The sequence below is a fragment of the Castor canadensis genome, chromosome 3, assembly GCF_047511655.1.
Source record: "Castor canadensis chromosome 3, mCasCan1.hap1v2, whole genome shotgun sequence".
NCBI classification, from domain to species: Eukaryota; Metazoa; Chordata; class Mammalia; order Rodentia; family Castoridae; genus Castor; species Castor canadensis.
The window spans coordinates 154,647,639-154,668,542 of record NC_133388.1 but is presented as its reverse complement, the minus strand read 5'-3'; positions in this window follow the sequence as shown (position 1 = coordinate 154,668,542).

Sequence of the window (20,904 nt, the reverse complement as noted above, 5' to 3'; positions counted from 1 at the left end):
TGATAAACACATTATAATTACTGAAGACACAGTAGATCACAAAGGGACTCATTGCTTTCATGGAGTGTACCTTCTAGGGAATATGATGATGATAGATGTGTACATATTCAAAGCTCCAGCTATGTTTAAACTGTTAACTATTGACTAAATTATGCTGAGGCAATTTATTATCCACTGAAAAATATGTATAGAATGTTAGTTTATGCAAAAATTTAATTCCAAGAAATTTAAAGATCTAAATGTAAGTGTTAAAACATTAAAACAATATTCATTTATAAATTACAAATATCCATTCAATATCTACTTGCACCAACCACACTCCTAGGTAGTATGGGAACATCAAAGAAAATAACATACAGGTATCCTTGTTCTTATGGACAAATTTAGTTCACTGAGACAGATGCTAAAACATAAGTAAATTAGATAATATAATAATAAATTATAAGTATTTTAGATAAAAAGAAAGCCAGTGGTGATAGAGGAATAAAGAGTGTCTGCAGAGGTGAGAACTGGGTTGCAATTTTAGGTAGGATGGTCAGGGAATTTAGGAGGAAATTCTTTGTGAAATCACAAACCATAAAGGAAATGCTTAATTAATTTGGCTACATTAGGTCAAAACAATTACATATCAAAGGACATTAGAAACAAATATACAACCAGAATATACAAAGAATTTATACATATTAATAATATTAATAAGAGAATGCAAATAAGTAATAGAAAACATACTCAAAGTATATAAATATAAAATTCACAAAAGCAAAAATCCAAATTTTGACTGTGAGGAAAATGCTAAATATCAAAGAGAGTAGAAATTTAATTCATAATAACTTTTATTTAGTAATTTACTTATCTACCTAGTTAAATTAGTTAATATTCAAAAAGGAGGATTTCACTGAATGAGCAGTTGCTAGGATCAGAGAGACAAAAGTATTCTGAATCTGACTGATTGCTATCCCACTTGTTGTGATTTAGGGTATAAGGCAGAATATGAATGTAAAAGGCAACCACAGATCTGAGGGCAATTGTTCTTCTGAAGAATGACCTAATCAATTTTCCCTTAATATTGTAGTAAATATAAAATGTTTCTCTACACTTGAGGTCATTGAAAATTGAAAAAAAGGGAGGAAAATGGTATCAATAACAAATGAGTTTGAAATGTACCCAGCCAAATTGATATAAACTTAAGAAAAAAAAATAAACTTACAGATTATTGGAACTTTGGTTTTCCATCTTCCTTCCCAATTCTCAGCTAATGTACATTTCAATACAATGTTTAGTGGACTCTTATCAAAAGTAATATAATTCAGATTTGTCACAAAACATTACTCATTGAAACTGATTTCAAGATGAGCTTTCTTGTGCATGATGCTGAACTCTCCTTAATGCAATCCTGATCATTACATCCTTTTCCAAACTATGTTCCAAACTTGATAAATTTCTTGCTCTTCTGAAAATAGAAGATTCTTTGAAACTGATGCATTCTGCTCCCTCTATTTTACAAGTGTTTACTGAGCACCTATGATGTGTCAGAGACTGTGAGAGGCACTGGAGGAATGAAAAATTTCTATTTTCACATAGCTTATATTAGAGTGAAAGTACACAACAATATGAAAAATATGCCTAGTGTCCTGAAAGAATTCTTTTGAAGTGATCTGGGATAGAGTGATGTTAGACAGTGTTATTTTAGGTAGACTAGTAAAGAAAGGCTTTTGATTAAGAACAAAACTTGAGCAAAGACTTGAAGGAAGTGAGGAAGCAAGCCATGCAGTTAGCAAAAAAGGATGCTCCATATTTGTCAATAAAGTAATTGAAATAGGTTAGCAGTATGTCAGTTTAAAACCTAAAATTACGAGGGGCAAGAAGCCAGCACCAAAAATACATTTTAAGATGTTTTAAATATTCACGCTCTGCCAAAGAATATTTTTCTCTAAAGTAAAAAGAAAATGATTTAAACTTTTAAAATTCTGCACAAACTCTTCTGCTAGTAAAAGTATCAATTCTATAAACCTTGGATCACAGAAATATTTAACTTTTGAGATTCAATACAGATACATTTAATTCTTATTCTTATAATAATTTTTCTAGAGTTAAGTAAAAAGTTCTGATATTTGACTTGAGGCATAGGTGTCATTCACTCATTTTTACATAGGATAATTCTTTGTATTCTCTGTGGGTACAAAGTGAAGGCTTGTTCTTTTTGCACCATTTTCCCCCCATAATCCCTTTCTCAAGTTAAGATATAAGATCTAGAATGAGATTACCAAGAATCACATGCACACTTATTAAAAACTCTTTTAACTGATAGCATAAGTGCATCTGCACTTTCTTGGGGACATTTAAAATATAAGTAGTAATTTGAGGATTGATTGTCACCATTTTCTAGGTGGCCCAACCAGTCTGTCCAGTAATTATTTTCTCAGGGACTTGTCACTAGGCCTATCCAGGCTATGACTGTCACCATTGCTCCAAGTTCTGAGAGTTAAATGTATGCCCTCTGCCCAGCACCTAAACATGGTTCACATTTGAGCCATTCTGTATTTCTGAGTCTCCAATGTACACTGGATATACTAGAACCAAGAAATACTCAAAAAACTAAGTCTTTCCTGGTGGAACATGTGGGCAAATGAGAAAAGACACCAAAGAAATCATTTATGGAAATAGGAAAAACATGGCTAGACACGCTGATCACAAATTAAGCATGTATAAAACACCCGTCAAGCATAAGTTATTCCTGATTTACCATGTGGAGATCCACTCATTTTGAATTCATTAATTCATTATCCATTCAAGAAGCTTTTTTTTTTTTTTTTTTTTTGGTGTGACTGGGGTTTGAACTCAGGGCTTTGCACTTGCGAAGCAGTGTGAAGCTGAGCCACACCTCCAGTCCAAGAAGCATTTCTTGAACATTTATTGTACATCTGACTTTATGACAGAATCTAGGACTAAACAGTTTTTCAAAATGCAAGCACTGTGTTTGAAGAATTGTTAGATCATATAAACACATAAACTATTAGAATATAATTTTATTATTGTTTCATTAATGGCTTATGGAGTCAATTTAGGAATGTCATAAGACCCAAAACTTACTCTGACTTGGGGAGAAGAGAGCGTCAGGGAAAGCTTCCTGAAAATGTTTTTTTCTTTGGATTTGAATGATTCTAGTAAATTGGAACTTCAAGCCCAGAATATTTCCTCTGCATGAACACTACATAGATTAACAATTTCCCATTATTTATACATGCTTATATGCTTTTCCTTTAACTATGTCATTAGTTACATCAAAACAGTTGGGGGTCATCACCTTTTCAGGCCATTCCCAGAAACGCCCACCTCCTCCTCCCCTCTCTTGGCCAGTGGTTTTTCCAGGAATAAGTGGCCACATGGTCTCAACTACTTAACAATTATATGAAACTGTTGGCCCAGCCCATTCCTGGAAATACTACATTCAGGGACTGAATGGTCAGAAATCTGAACTGGCAAAGGTTTCATTTCATCTGCTTGGAACCCCCAAAATTATCTTTCTAAGCAGAGACATTAGTCTCTCGAGAGAACTTGACCAGACTTCCACAGTGAAAAAATATTTCTGTGATTTTATACGGTACAGCTGATTTCTGCAGCAATTTCCTTCCGAAGAGTAGAGGAGCATCAATAAAGGCTCATTCACGCTGAACTTTCAGTAATCGACTCATAAGGAACTTTAATGTAATTTGTTTTTACATAATGCAGGCTCATAAAATGCATCATTTTCTTATCCAATTCATAGTTAGAAGATTTATCATTAAGAGGTTTTATTCAAGGCCATAACCTTTAAAAAAATCTGAGCATTTTTTCTCATTCCAGCAGAATTTCTCCTGTTAAAGAATTGAAGTGCTTCACACACCCTAGTAATGGTACAGTAAATTACATTTTCTCATTTGGAACATTGTAATAGATTTCTCTACAGAGTGATTTATCATGCAACAATTAGGAACCCAGGGGAATTAGATGACCATTTTAAATTTTATCAGCTTGTTTCAATAAACTGTTAATGTGACCCTAATGTTTGGGAAGCACTTTAATATAATCAGATTTTGGTTGTTCAATCTACTGACATTAATGGCTACCTCATTAATCATAGCATTCTTGCTGAGACCTTGGAGGCTGAGCTAAGTTCAGTGGACCAATTCTTACAATAATAAAAACAGGCAGTTTTCGACAGGGAAATATTCTCACTTTAACTACAAAATGTGTTTTGTTATTTTTTAGGAATTGACAGAGGTAACTGGAAACTCTAAAGGCTTACAAAATAACAATTAAAACCCCTTTAGACTTAATTACCAAATTGGTCAATTAAATCAAGACCTCCTATAATCATTACCTATCATGATTTTCTATTACTTAAAAGTATAGAGCTACATAGCAAGATCTAAAATAGGCCAAATGACGAGCATGTAATAAATGTCTGTCTCTTGAATCTGGGTAGCATCTGATGGTTTGTACAAACCCTGCAGAGCTGAAACATGCAGCAACTTTTCAAACCCAGTAATTAATTCCTCAGTAGTCTTTCACAAAGAAATGGAAAAAGGGTACTACAGGGTGACTTATGAGACTTTGGGAAATCATGTGTAAGTGTAGAGGTTGATTTTAGTACTTCTTAATTTTTTTTTCCATTTGATAACACTCTCCCAACCTCTTAAGTGTCTATGGAGCTAAAAGAAACAAGATATAATGTTTTTATCTTATTATCACTATAGCTTCCTTCTTCAGTTAGTGGTATAAAATGCCTTTGTATTACATGTCATGGCTTGAAAGAAGGACATACTACCACCTGTTTCTAAAGTTATGGTTTTATTTTATTAATTTTTCTTGTTAAATTTTATATAATAGGATCCTATTGGAAACTGAGTTTATGAAGCCATGAAGTTAGCCTAGAAAAGCAAAAATCAGATGTTTTCAAGTTAGGCTGGAATGCTCTGTGCTTTAAAAATTTATTTTTGGTTTCAAGGAAATCTCATCATTAAATATGTGGTTTATTTTCTGTGTTTTATATTATTCTCAAAGATTGAACTGCAGAAAATACGACATAAAAGGGAAATATAAAAACTTATAAAAATGGAACCAAACATGTAACCTATACTTTGGGCTCTGAAAATAGCTTTGTAAGTTAGTTGCGCATTCTGTACATAATAAGACTTTCAGGAACGGAAATAAATGATATCTGCTTTGCAGATATCAAAGCAGGCACTTACCTTAGTACTTTAGATTTGTGAAATGAAAACATGCATCCATAGACTAACGTTTTACAGACTACCAGAGGTCTATCATTTGAAGACTCTGTTTTAGGATAGATTATTTGTACAGAGAGATTTTTCTGTGGAAACAAAGATTAATTTTTTTCAGATTGATTAAAAGGCATACATGGATTTATTGTCTGTCAAGTCAGAATGGGTAACAGTTCTTTAAAAACAATTCTTCCTGTTGCAAATGTGGAGACTATGGGAATGCACTGCTCCTGCTGTGGAGAGCATCACTGGCTGACAGACCCAGTTGCTGCCCCTGTCAATCCATAACCTGGGCTTATCCAGGGTCACACTTCTCCCAAGATATGCCCTGCTGGGGTACTGTCCAGGATTTGCAAGAAACAGGACTCTTCTGACTTGGGGACTCCACTGGCTTTACCAAAACTTCCTTAGAACTTTGCTGCAGTCTGAGTCTCTTTCTACTAAACCTTCTTCCTTTCTCCTCTCCTTTCAGAAGTGTCAAACTTGCACTGGCTGAAAGCTATCCTTTCCTGCTCCAACTCCCTCCCATTTATCCTTCACATGTCCCTGTTGATAAAATCCTATCTTGGCCTCTGCTTCTCACAGGACCTGAACACAGAGAATGTATTCAGTTATCCATGAAAGTTCTTCTAACATATATGGTAGAATATGATCTTTTATTTTGTTTGAAAGAGCACTCACGCTATCTGAAATTTACAATCATAAATTGTTTTTCTCTGAATATGTAGAATAAATACCATTAATCTCAAACCCTTTTGATCCCGTTTTCTTTTTAGTAAAAGATTTTTTCACTGGATGCAATTTATAATAGCATTGACATCTATTAGACAAAAGAGGAGTAGCATTTTATGTTTCACATAAGTTTTGATTCTCTTGCTTGGTTTCAAGGTACAGATGGATGATATGCACAGATATGTTGCAAAACCCCCAACCCAGTTGGTGGCCCAGATTATGTTTTAGATTATATCATCTTGAAGAATACTGTTAGTACATGAAAGTTTATTATCACCAAATGCATAATTTTTATCTTATATTCTGCTAATACTTTATGCCAGATAATTTTTACCAGGCAATATTTTTTTCCCTGCTTATTCCTCCAGTTTATTTAGTCCAGTGATTTTTTTCAAATATTCTTTTTCTTTAAGTATGCGTTTTCCTCCCAAAACAAATAAAAGTGTTAATATTAAAAGACCAACAATTTCGGCCATTTAACTTCACTTCCCTCAGGGAGTCCTAGAATTCTACCTTGAAGCTTGAAAACGACCATTTAGATTATTGCAATCTTTTGGATCACAAACTAAATTTATACCCCACATGCTGTAGGAAGGTATTTACGGACCTTGTTCCATATGGTATCTTTTTTCAACTGTGACAGAACTTTCTATGAATGACAGTAGAAATTACATATCCGAAGTTGGTGAAAAATTAATCTCAGCTGGCACCAAAAGTTTTCTTGGGAGACAATTGTCTTTGTTTAGGAAAATACTTAGATAAGTCTTTTAGACAGTGACATCTGAGACTCTCAAGTCATGGGATTTGAAGACAAATTAAAAGTGATAAGTAACCTCCTCTGCCAAAGAAATGTATACGAAATTGAGTTGGAAAAGAATGAAGGACTGGGCAGAAGAAGAGGCAGATAAGAGTTAGGCAAGACAGGGAGGGACAGAAGCCTGAGTTATATTTGTAAAAGCCAAAATGCATGATATGCCCATTATAATCTCAATCATATATTAAAATTATATATGACTCTTACTATGGGACATCAACTGTATGCTACAGATCTTTTTTTTTTCTAATTTACTTCTAATCAAATATAGTGATTCCAAATGTGTGATATATTTCTACTTTATTTACAAAGAAAAGTCAGAGCAGGGCTCTCCATTTATATGTATTCACACTATGAAACATATATTTTCTGACATGTTAGCAATTAGCATACACTGTGTCAAATGCTGACAGTGTGCATAGGTGAAAAGAGGTGAAGTTCCCACCCTCCGGAGGTTAAATTTGTCTGCTTTATGCTGGTGGTGAAAGATTAAATGCTAAGTGTATATTTTTAAAAGGAAATATACTCTAATAAATAAAACTCTTTAAATGAGGCCACTTTTTAAGAAGTTAGAAATCCTAGCTTTTCTGCTTCTTCGTGTCTTATAATAGACCAAAGTGGGAGGACAACCTACTAGAACTGTGCACCTTACCATGTGTCATTGATTACTTCAGGTACCTTTCATAGCTACTCACAGGACTTGGAACAGTGCTTTGAATTTAAAATGTCTTCTTCTGTGCTTGATGTGCCTAATTATGTCAGCACCAGCTGGAAGGAGATATTGACAAGACAGTACAACACTGCTATGTTCCCTACATAATTCAAATTCAGTGGCAGGCTTCCACCTCCATCTCCCCCTTCCACCTCCAACAGCATGAAGTCGAGCGAGTATAGTGCTTCATATTAAATGCACAAAAAAAAAAAAAAAGAAAGGGCACACAAAGACAGGTTTTGCTATGCTTTCAATTCTTCTCTACCAAAGGTCTCTAATATAACAATTATCATTAAATTACTTTATAGCCACAGGAAGTGCATATCATGTTACATTTCAAATGATGTTTTAACACCTTATTAATCTGTACTTCTGATAACAAATTTTGATCACTCTTTTCCTGTTCCTGGGTTAAAGCAGTGAAATAGCCCAACTGCTTTCATTGTCTTTGGATCAGAATGGGTCATAAGTCCAACAGTGGATTAAGAAAAAGTATACATTCAATAGAAGTATTTAGTTGCACATAAGTAAATGAGCATTTACAGTTCTTTAAAAGGTGGTTTTATATGTTTTTTTTTCCTCTCACTTGTGTGATTTGACAAACACTTACTGAATGCCCATTCTATTCTTGATGATGGGGATGCAAGATACATGAGACAGTTTTATTACTCTAGAAGTTCTAACCTAATAAGGATGCTGACAAGCAGGCAAACAAGTTAGTTGAATAACCAAAAAGAAATTAATTCTCAGAATACTATGGGAGCACTTGGGAGGGCAACCTAGTCTTATATGGGATTTTTAGTTTTTCTATTTAAATTTCACTATTTAAAGATAAAATGTTTACTTACACTCCATATAGCAAAACAAAGACATCAGAGCCGGGTGCTGTTGACTCACGCCTATAATCCTAGCTACTCAGGAGACAGAGATCAAGAGGATGGTGGTTCAAAGCCAGACTGAGCAAATAGCTCATGAGACCTATCTGAAAAATGCCCAACACAGAAAGGGCTGGTGGAGTGGCTTAAGGTGAAGGCCCTGAGTTTATGCCCCAATACTGAAAAAAAAAAAAAACAACCCAAGAAAACCAAAAACAAAGAAACCAGTTATTCAAATAGAATACCTGGAGGAAAATTTAAAGGAAATGAACAAAAACTCTACTTGAAACTTTTAAACTATGTCAAATACTTACTTTTTTAATAGCTGAGGAGACTAATCACTCTTCCTATCTATGAGTTAAAGCACAATGTTATTTTTAGAAGTTCTATTGCCTTGAACTTCTGTAATATAAATAATGAAAATAACAATATAATTTTAAAATAAAGCTATTATAATAATTATATCATCACAATATGAAATTAGCATAAAATGATTAATGGGTTGTATCCATATAAGTGCTTAAGATGTGGACTACTTATGGAAATGGACTTATGCAAGCATCCCCCATAGGTTAAGCATAGGATACAAACAAACAAAAAACTCACTGTAGATTGCCAAGTACTAAAATACAGTAAGTATGATATTTTTCCTTCCCAACCACAGGTACACTAGTAAAACAACAATTTGGCACATATTTAAAGTTGAAAATTTAGCCAATTTTTGTGTTACTTTGGTTTGTATATAGGTTCTTTTGTTAGCAAAGAACAAAGATTCAATCATGTCACCTCATATAGGCAAATATAGGAATATAGGAATCCTACTCAATCTCCAAGGAAGCCAAAAAGAAATACTGCTTCAAGTAAGAAATAGGAACCAGTGAAAGTGAACAGTCAGGCATTATAGTGATCAGAATGGAGTTACCTCACTGCTTTCTCAGCTGCCTGTGACCCATCCCTCCTTAGCCTCTGATTTCCCCCATCTGGCCTCCTCTGGTCTGTTTTCACTTCTGCTTCCACCATTAGTTCAGATGTCAGTGTCATTGGGAGGTAAGACTCTCATGTCATGTTATCTAAGACGGCTTTGATTGCCCTAATTTAAGTGCTGACCCCAATTAAATTAGAAGGGTCAACATGGTAAGGCCAGGCAGATGACAACATGACTGTCCATGACCAAACTGTCGCCTGGGGTCTTTTTTACAGGAAGCTTATTGAATTACTTATATTTACTTTTAATACTTCATCTGGTATATGATATAGCATCTTTGTTGTATGCTGAATGAATATTCCTTGTGCAATAAAACGGTGGATTGTTCTCAAAATGCTTCAGTTTTCTCAGGAAATGTGAGCATCATGTTGACAAAATTGAAACCAAAAGGAAGTACATTATCTTCTGCACCCATCCCAAATTTTAAAAAGATACCAATCAATATCAGGCATTATAGAAGGTAGATGAAATAAAAACAGAAATTGAGGCTTTTGAGATTTACTGGGTGAAGCTTTATCAATGCAATGTAAAACAATTAACAATTACTTGCCTTACTGAATTAACTAAAAGAGGTCAAGAACCAGGTGCTGGCATCAGTTCATTAGTTATTTGTGTTTTCATTGCTACCAATGTGTTTTGGTGCTATATACCTATCATTTAGAATAGGCATGTCATAAATATGCAGTCATATAAATTATTAATAATTTAAAATGTCAATAACCCATTTGCTAGCATTTATTGAATTACTATGTGTCATATACTCTGCTAAGTTATTTAGATACATTAGCTTATTTATTTATTTACTTATTTATTTTGCAGTACTGGGGATCAAAACCAGTGCCTGCAGCATGCTAGACAAGCACTCTACCACTAAATTACACTACCAACTGTATATGAGCTTATCAAATATACCAAGACAATGAGTTAGTAACTGGTTATTAATTAGCTTCACTTACAGATGAGGAAACTAAGTCTTAGAAAGGTAAGTGATTTGCTCAAGGTCAACTCTCAGCTGCTGAGTATTGAGGCCAGGATTTTGTTACAGGTACTCTGAGTTCAGCTCCCATTGCCTTCATCATGGTGATATTTCAGCTCTGAAAAAGAAATCTGTAAAGGACTTGATCATCTTGACTTTGGAGAAAAGTTTTGCTTACTCGTGTGATCCTGCTGAGAAAATAAATTTTTCTTTCAACTTTTCAATATCTATATGACCCAAAGTTCAAGAAGAAGAAAAGAAGTGAGTTAAAAGCAGGAAACACCTAGGGAACTTGATCCTGGAGATAAATTTATAGATTAGGTGGTTCTACCAATATGATTCTTCCTAGTTTCCAAGCCCCAGGCACACTATCCAAAGCATTTTCCTCCCTTCTTTGTTACTACCCAAGTATCCACTAACTTTGTTTTTAGAAATATTTTTCATATATGTCAATCCCTCTCTCCCATTTGGTCTTAGTACTATAGAATTCTGTGTTTCACAAGTTACTGAACAAAAGCTGACTATTGCTGACCTTGTGCTATACCCATTTTGATGTGTGGAGATTGAGGAAAATAGAAGTGAGCAAGGCTGTGTGTGTGTGTGTGCGTGCGTACACACAGTATTGGGACTCTGAAAACTGACTTCATAAATAGAATGCAAATGAGACCTGATTCAGACAACTTACTTGGAAGGCAAGGATAAAAAGAAGTTGCCAAAGGCATACTTTTTTTTTTTAACTGGGTCTTGAACTCAGAGCCTTCACCTTGAGCCACTCCACCAGCCCTAGTTTTGTGAAGGATTTTTCAAGATAGCATCTCTCAGAACTATTTCCCTGGGCTGGCTTTGAACCACAACCCCCCTGATCTCTGCCTTCTGAGTACTTAGGATTACAGGCGTGAGCCACCAGTGCCTGGCAAAGGCAAATATTTTATATTATTCCTTTTACCATAAAAACCTACCCTCTTTGCCTTTGGAGTAAAAAAAAAAAAACAACTCTTTAAATGGTCATGATATTTCTTTTGCCACTGCTAGATAATTATCTAATGAAAAAGAGTCGCCAGCAAAACTAAATCATACACAAACTGGACTCCATGGTACTTTGACAGTATTTTTGTACCAACACCTATCTGAAATCAGATGCTCTGAGGGATGACATCTCTCCACTCATGGTTTCCATGACGAGGAGATTTTTCCATAAGCACATGCCAAGAAACAGAGTTGGAAGGGAACAAAAATAGCACCATAGTTGGTGCCAAAAATTTTCCTTCACTGGATTTCTTTTTCTTTCTCCTCATTTCTGTCTCAAACGGTCTTTAACCTCGGAAATAAGACCTCAGTCTCACACACTTAGCAGTGGTGTGGCTGCCATAAGTTTTTCTCAGCAGTTATTAGAACCTAATTCTACCCACAAGACATATTAATACCTTCAAAATCTGTCCTAAGCTCATGTTTCCTGCTAAGGTATGTCCAGTCTTATATTTTTGTATGGGAATATTCCAAACTTAGAGGAAAATGAAGTAAGTGTTATAATACCATGTGCCCTCCATCACAAATAGTTGAGGGTTAACATTCTGTGATGTTTTCTTTAGATCTTTAAAAATTTTTCATTTTTAGTTGACAAATGATATTTTTATACGGTACTAAGTGAGTTTTGATAAATGTACACATTGCAGAATTATTAAATCAATCTAGTTAACATATCCATCTCCTCACACTTTTATCTTTTTTTGTAGTGAGAATATTAAAAATCTACCATAATTAATTTTGAAATATACATTATTAACTATAGTCACCATGCTGTGCAATAAATCTTAAAAACTTGTTCTTCCTGTCTAACTAAAATTGTATACCTTCTGACTAACATCTCATTTCTCATTCCCTATCCCCATCTTCTTGTCATCATCATGCTCCTCTCTGAGTTCAACTCTTTTAGATTCCACGTATAAGTGCAATCACACAGTATTTGTCTTTTTGTTTGTGACCTACTTCATTTGGGCATACTGTCCTTTTGAGTCGTCCATGTTGTTGCAAATGACATAATTTCCTTCTTTTTAAAGGCTGAATAGTATTCCAATGTGTATGTAAATCACTATTTCTTTATTCATAAGAAATAAGATCTTCGCCATTCTCCTTGGTGTTTGGGATCTATCAGTGAGGAAAACACACCCCAAAATCTTCTTGGGAAGCTTGCATTCTTTGGAAGTTACTTTCAAACCTTTTATAGGAGAAACAGTTGCTGCCCACACCTGCTGTTTCCTCCTGAGGGAGTAGATGCCCATTTGCACAGTAATGCTGGCTCTCAGGCTTTTGCCTCTCTTCTGAGGGGAAGTTGTTTGTATTCTGGTGAGTTTGGGAGAAGGATCTGGGTTTTTAGCTCCTCCTTGTCTTAGTGTGGCTCCCTAACAAGGTAATATTAACTTCACAGGGAGAAGCTCTGCCCCTGCAGAAGTGGGACTGGGTAAGTCCAGGTTGTAGGTGCAGTGAAGACAACTGTGTCTGTTCTCAATATAATGAAGTCTATTTTGCTGCGATCTTGCCATACCCCTCAAGCTAGAGTTGATCTGAATAATGGTGAGATTTGGATCTCTAGTTCCTGTATTTTTGCTTTTTTGTTTCCTTGTTAGAATGGAGGACAGAGTCATTAGTGAAGGCTTGCCAAATTTTCAGAATCCTATTCATTTTCCACTCTCTCCAGAGCAATAGCTTTGTGATGCTTTAATATTTTATTATTCAAGCATCATATACAACAAATTTGCATTATATGTACTTCTTGTCTTCTTACTACATTTATGTTTAGCCATACATAGTATGTATTATTTTATGTTTTTAAACTTTATGTGAATGTTCCACATGATATATATTGTTTTGTAACTATTTTTCCCATTGAATTTTATTAAGTTCTATCTATATTACTCTGTGCATAGGTAGCTTACTTCTAATTGCTGTATGCTATTATATCACATGTATACAATGTGGTGGAACTTCTTGAGATAATCTTATACTCTAGATAAACTTCAAGTCCTCATGTACCTGTGCCCAGCTTGGGGCCTTTGTACCTGCTACTTCTTCTTCCAGGAATACTACTTGCTGTTCTCATCCCCAATCCCTATCCTCAATGCCTGGCTAACCACTGCCTGGTTAACTGTAGGATTTAGGACTCAAACCAGACATTTCTTCCTTCATGAAGTCTTTCTTTATTTTTATTCATTGATTCATACATGCATACATTGTTTCGACCATTTCTCCCCCAGGGCTCCCTTCCCTCTCTCCCCGACCCCTCTTGCTTCCAGGCAGAACCTGTTCTGCCCTCTTCTCCAATTTTGTTGAAGAGAAGACGTAAGCAATAATAAGAAAGACATAGCATTTTTGCTAGTTGAGATAAGGACAGCTATACAGAATGATTCCTAGCATTGCTTCCAAGCACATGTGTATTACAACCCAAATTGCTTCATCTCTACCAGACCTATGAAGTCTTTCTTGATCCTCATCCTGCCTTGCCTTTCCCAGATTGTTGGAAGGATCCAATGAAACTATTTCATAAACTTGACTGAGTTCTATACAAATGCAAATTATTTGTGATATATACCTTGTAGATTCTTTGTATTAGATCTCAGCACAAGTAAAATTAAAAGTAGGCTTTTTTCAGCTGTTGGTAGATCTGTTGTTCTAAGACTATATTAGAAAACTAGTTGTTAATGAAGCCAATCATTAACAAGTGTGTCTGATTAGAATAGAAAATGCACACTGGTTTAAAAACATGGAGTTACCAGTACTGGAGAACACACAGTCAGAAAATTTGTCTGTTTTGAATTGGCAAATAAGCAGATTTTTTTCTATAAATCAGGGGACTGCTTTGCAAAATGCACTTTGCCCATTTATTGTGATAACTGTATTTTTGTCTAAATTATTTATAATGAGACTTTATACTACATTTTATAGTCTGAAAACTGTGAGTCTTTACTAAGATCTTTTGCTAGTAAATCTTTGCAGAGAAGTATTCAAGATCATAAGTTTTCAGTGAGGATTTTCAGAACTGGTAGAGGAATTAGTATGTTTCTATATATATCATACATTTAAAAAATTCAGTTCTTAGGAATATAAATCTCTATGCAAAACTCAGAGATGTTTTTTGCTTTATTTTATTATTTTTTAATTGAGAAAAAGATGTCTTTGTTTCTGATGCACAAGGTGTTTTGTGGATAGCACTCATTAGGGTTAATGGGAGTAAGATGCAAAAATCTCTCCTGCTCTGTGAAAAGTAAAGGCCCCATAATGTTTCCAGGAGGAATACTCTGAAACCTTCATAAAACATTTATATCAGTTGAATAGAAAAAGAAAGGAAAATAAAACTCCTTTAATAAAACATTTGCCCCTATTACAGTATGATGCTTTAGGATTTTATTTATTCAAGCATCACATGCAACAAATTTGCATTATATATACATTTTGCACAGAACAGGAGCATGCCAATGCTCTCATGTTATAAAGAAACATAGCTTCCCACATGGCAAAGGTCAGAATTTTGGTAGAAGTTGCCTGATTCTCCTCTGTTCTAGGTCTATATATATATGTGGTCCTAGTTTGGATTTAAACTATTGATCTTAAATTGATGTAATGAAGAAGCAGAGAAAGATTATGCTTATTTAACTTTCTGAGTAAGATGTGAGTACAACTGTAAAACTAAAAATGTGTAAGGGGAAATGAATAGTCAGTTCTTTAAAAAAATACATGTGGACAGTCACACACTAACTTTATTTTGTAGTACCATCTTACTTGGATTATATTAACCCATATCTAATTTGGAATTTTAGAGATATGTTAGAATTTTATAAAAGAATTAAAAATAGCATAAAGTTCTTTTGAAAATTTTCTAGGTAAAGTATAATTAAAAAAAAAATCACCAAAGGAAAATATATTACTGCATATTCTTATGTATACATGATTTCTTAAATTCTAACAGTCTTAGTTCTGGTCAGCTTTTACAAATTACTGATATTTTGATTGCCTTTAAAAGGTAGAGCACTATATAGTTAATGTTTATATATTTTGAGTAAAATATGCCACTCTGGGAAATGTGAAATGTTGAACATCTATGTTCTCCACAAGTAAATAACACATTATATGGCTACATTATGACCAGATTATATCTATTAGTTACTGCTGTGCACCATGTAAATCTCTAGATTCCCCTGGGAAATGAGAAAATCATTTCAGACTTCAATAACTAACAATCAGTTATTGCTCTGGGCAATAATAAAGCTGAATGCAATTACCTAAAGTGAAGTTAGCAGTGTAACAAATGAAATACAGATTTTTTTTCTCCCTCTTAAAATAAATGTAGCATCTCCTCATCCCACACTGCTGTCTACTATAATAGGATCTTCCAAACAGTGCATTGTCTGAACAGTCTATTTGAGATTTCAAATACTTGTGATTAAAGCTTATAAAGTTACTTTCTATGATATAATTCACTTGGTTTGTGCCCAAAAAACCAACAATAACAAGCAAAAAAATCTAACCAGTAAGACCCACAAAACTGCAAAATATAAGACATTTATTTAAAAGATTTATTAGATTGGGTTGTAGCTTTAAAAATACTAAGTTTTCTTAATGAAAATGTGAATTCTTTTCTCCTAGTCTTTGTTCATATAGCCAAATGGCCAGAATGAAAAATGGAAAAAATCATCTTCTGAGTTAACTATCATGAGTTTACATATATACCATTACTCCACGTTGTTAAAGTGTTTATTGAAATGAATAATAAAGAGAAGAAAGTGTTCGTAATAGAAGCTAATTCACAAATTTTGCTCTTAGAATTCCTTTTTCTCTGTAACATTATTTATTTATCCAAAATTGATCTCTAATTCATTATTTGCATATATTTCCTATTTGTCACAACAGAATGCAATTATACTGAAACAGATTTCCCAGTAGAAAGTTAATCCTGCTGTTTCACATTTTGTTTAACCATTTTTTACGTATAATTGTAGTCTGTGTTTTGGCATAGACCTCTCCTGAAACAGTAGATTTTCTGGCAATTTGGCTGTTAGCATACATTTGATGGTGAATATAGCCTTTCATTAGCTCTGTATTCAAATAGCACTGCCAAAGTATTTTTCATTTCTTTACTCATTTCTGTTTATAATAGTTCCTTGGAAGCTTGAAGCTGACATCTGTTTTCTGAAGTAATCCTTTCTCTTTCCTCTGTATGGGCACATACTGACTTATTACTGTAGGGTTGTTTATTAGAGTTGGGCTGCTAGCAATTATTATTATTTAAAAAATGGATTTGTTTTGTGGGAAAAACACATAGGAAAACTGCATGAATAATGTTACCAAAGGATATGTAAAAATTGGCGCCTACAAAAATTGACAGCATCTGCTTAACCGCATATTTATATTCTGTAGTTTTATTATATGTTGAGTAATTTAAGGGATGCTTCTATTTCATAGACCACACTATTTGGAAATAAAATTTATGTACCAGAGTAAAATCATTCTTGAATTTGCTTGTCTAAAAATCCCATTTTTATTCCTTTGTTCAATTCTAGTTGATCCTTCTTTCTGTCTCACCTTCCCAACCTTTCTTTCTTCCTGTCCTCCTTCCTTCTGTTAACAATTATTAACCATACACTGTCCTGTGTCTGCTAAGTCATGGTCCCTCACCATCTAATAAGGAAGGGAGAAACATAAACAGACAATGACAAACATTTTTTAAATTGAATGAAAGTTGAACCAAATAGTCAGTCTTACTTGATAAAGCCTTAGTGAATTAATTATATTTGTTCATAAATGAGCAGTTTTTGGAGGATGGAATATTGAAGAGATTGTGTATTGCCTTCCACTATCACCACCATTGAGGAAGAAAAACAAAAACACTGTGCAGTGTTAAAGTCTTAGACATCTTCTTTTGGTGTACACCAGAGAATTCTGCAAGATTTAGCAAGTCCAATTTGGTTGACTGCTCTTGTGTAATATGACACATTTCCCTTCACATTGCACACATATATGCACACACAGCCATCCAGTAAACCAGTGGTTTCCAAATTTAGCATGTATCAGGATAATCAAGAAGGGTGCCTAAGAAAACATAGACTGTAGAGTCCCAGTATGCATTTTTTTCTGATTCAATAGATCCAGGGTAAGGTCTGAAAATGTGCATTTCTAACCAGTTCTCAAGTGTGATGCTCCTGCTTCTGGACTGAGGATTACACTTTGAGAATGGCTGCATTCTATCATTGAGGAATTGTTTCTATCCTTTGATTTTGAGGGTTTGATAAAGAAACCAAATCTACTGACAAATGCCATTGGACTTCAAGATAAGCAGGGACATCATCGCCTTGTCATTGTTACTTTACTGTCCTTGTATAAATGCACAAGTATGGACAAGATTGAAATACATCTCACTTTCAGATTAAAATTAAAAAATTAAACAGTAAAACAGAAAGGCCTGGTATTCTTCTTCTTCTTCTTTTCTATTTTTTTTAAGTGATTTGTCTACTTCAGTTTTCGTTGATTATTTCTGAGGAAGGCCAAGTAGGGCACAGGATATTCAAATGCATACTAGAGAGTTTACATTCCTGAAACTGCCACGTCATCTTGTGACTATAGCCACCACTTCCCCGCCAGTGTACATATTCATGAGATTTTGACACATGTACAGAATTTAGGAAACTGTGTTTCCCTGATCATTAGCAAAGGTACTTCTTGTAGGTTTGGGTGGATCTAGGATATTTTTTAGTACAAAGAAAGAGAGAATGGTAATTGTTTTTTAACCTTTTTTATTAGTATATTATAGTTATACAACTGGGTTCATTGTGACATTTCCAGAAATACATGTGTTCCATCCCTGCCAATTTTAGCTGAGCTTCTTGGATCAAGTTTCCTGGCCTCTCTGGTCCTCAGTTGCTTCATCTGTAAAGTAGGGTTAATTTCTACTTCATAATTTGTGGTAGGTGGTACCTCTGGAGCTTCCCTGGTTTTACTGGGTAAAGTAAAGCCCAGAGCTTGGTATGTAGTAAATAATTATCTGGTGGTGTCCTTTCTCTTCCTCCTCCTCCTCCTCTTCGTTTGCCCCACATGCTTTTTCCCCAAAAGAACTACATTGCTAGGATCACAACTCTATCATTCCTTCCACCATCTCTCTCACCAGGGAGGGGAACCCGAGAGTGCTGATGTTATTCTGTACTGATATTTTCTATGGTAGAAATAAAATGAGTTTAACCTAAAGCTTGTCTTTGAATTTCTACTTTAACTGTTACCTACAACAGCAGGGTTTTTTTTTAAAAAAATTTATTTAACTATCCTAGTGAAGAAATTCTTTTTACTCATGAGTCCTCTAGTTAAAACAATAAATCTTGTTGTTTTAGATTAGGCATTACTACCATTAACTATGGGCAAGACACACACACACACACACACACACACACACACACACACACACACACACTGTTTATTCAAGACTACAGGGGAATCTTCCACGGTCAGAATCCTATACTCAGCAGTGGCACAAAGTGACCCTAACCTGAAACACCCATTCCATTAAGAAATACTGAAACTGAGATGTGAAATGGCAACTTCTCTGTTCCTAAACACTGTTCAAGCTGGTTTTCAGTACTCAGGCTCAGCATCTGAGGACCTGACCTAAAATGACCTTAAGAGCCTGGAGGAAGGAGCAGAGCCTGAGGAAAGAGAACAGGGTCTGGCAGACCTGGTGGTGTGGTCAACAATTGTAGGAGGGACCATACTAACAGAAAGTTTGGAAACTTCTCCATTACAAAATGTCCACAAGTTCCACCTGGACCTGCATACCGGACTATTCTACCAAAAATCCTGACTACAGCCAATCAGCCCTCTATTTCCCATACCACAGCAGCTTAAATTTCTTCCCCATCTGCTTCTGGAGAGAAAGATTTGAGCATGCCTCCTGCTTTTTTGTCAGTTATCCTACAATTAAGCCATTTCTTTGTGCAAAGTCCTGTTCCATAGTATTGGCTTCTGTGTGCATTAGACAGTCAGCCTGGGCTCAGTATCAATGTCATTCTATTGCCAGTAAAATACTGTGCTAGTGTGGGTTCTGGGTTAGGCTGCAGCTGTCATGCTTCAGGAGCTTGAGTGGCAAATGAACTAAGGTAAGAAAAAAGGTAAATTAATTGTCAAATTCTTCTTAAGTAGTACAAGTGCAGTAGACATCTGTACAATAAAGTATTATTTTCTAGAACTTGAAGCAACTGTTTTCTCTCTTCCCTTATTTTTTTTTCTAAAGATTTTTATGAATTAGTGCAGTATTTGCAACGGTTGCACTCAGTAGTGGAAAACATATTATAATATGAAACTATATTACTCATGAACTTGTATACACACATATAGTTTTCTGAAATACAACATTGCTACTCTACATGAAATGATGTCTAAACTAGAGTTGCAAATATTTTAATCTCATAAAAACATTTAATGAGATTTAATTACATTTTCAAAAAGATACTTCATATTCTACTATATGTAGATAATTTTAATTCAAAATTTATATATTTTATGACTTTATTTGATTTTTAATGTTAATTATTTTGACTAATTTAGAAGGAAATATCCTTTTTTAAAGATTTATTTTACCAGGATATAATAGTTGTACAGGGGATACAATGTGGTATTTACATATGTGTTTACAATATTTCTTAGTTAGATTTACCCTTTCCATTGTTCTCTGTCTTCCTCCCTCTTCTCCTACTTAGAACAGTTTCAACAGATTTCATCCTTCTGTTTTTATATATGAATACAAAATATATCCATCATATTCACCTTCATTCTTTACACACTCCCCCCATTCCCACTTGTCCCCACCCCGGGAGAGATCCAATTTGCCCTCCTGCGCTTCATTGTTTTTGAGTGTATATTGATATCCCAGAAGTTCACCTTGGCACTTCAGGTCTATATATGTTGTGCTTTAATTGAAATACCTCTCCTTTACTTACTCTTTCTCTAACACCATGCTCCCCTAGTATTCAATAGCTTACAGTGCAACACATTATACTATATTCATATATAGATGGGTTTCAATATTTTCCATTCTCTGACATTTTTCTTTCCCTTTCCCCCCTCCTGTGGTACCCTCAGACAGACTATTAATACAATCTTGTTCTCTCTCTCAGTATATTTATGTATGTGTGTGTGTAAATATATACATGATCATATATATTTATATGTACATTTAATTTATAGGTCTAGGTTCCACATATGAAAGAAAATGACCTTTGGCTTTTTGAGCCTGGCTTACCTTGCTTAACATGATTTCCATTCACTTGCCAGCAAATGACAATTTCATTCTTACTTAAGACTGAATAAAACTCTATTGTGTATATATACACCAGATTTCCTTAATTCATGCATCAGTTGTGGGGCATCTTGGCTGTTTCCAAAACTTGAGTATTATGAACAGTGCTGCAATAAACATGGGTGTGCAGGTGGTTCACCTAAGTTTCTGTTCAAACTAATAAAAACAAAGAAACAACATTCTCATCAAATCTATAATATTGAATTGAGCAATGAA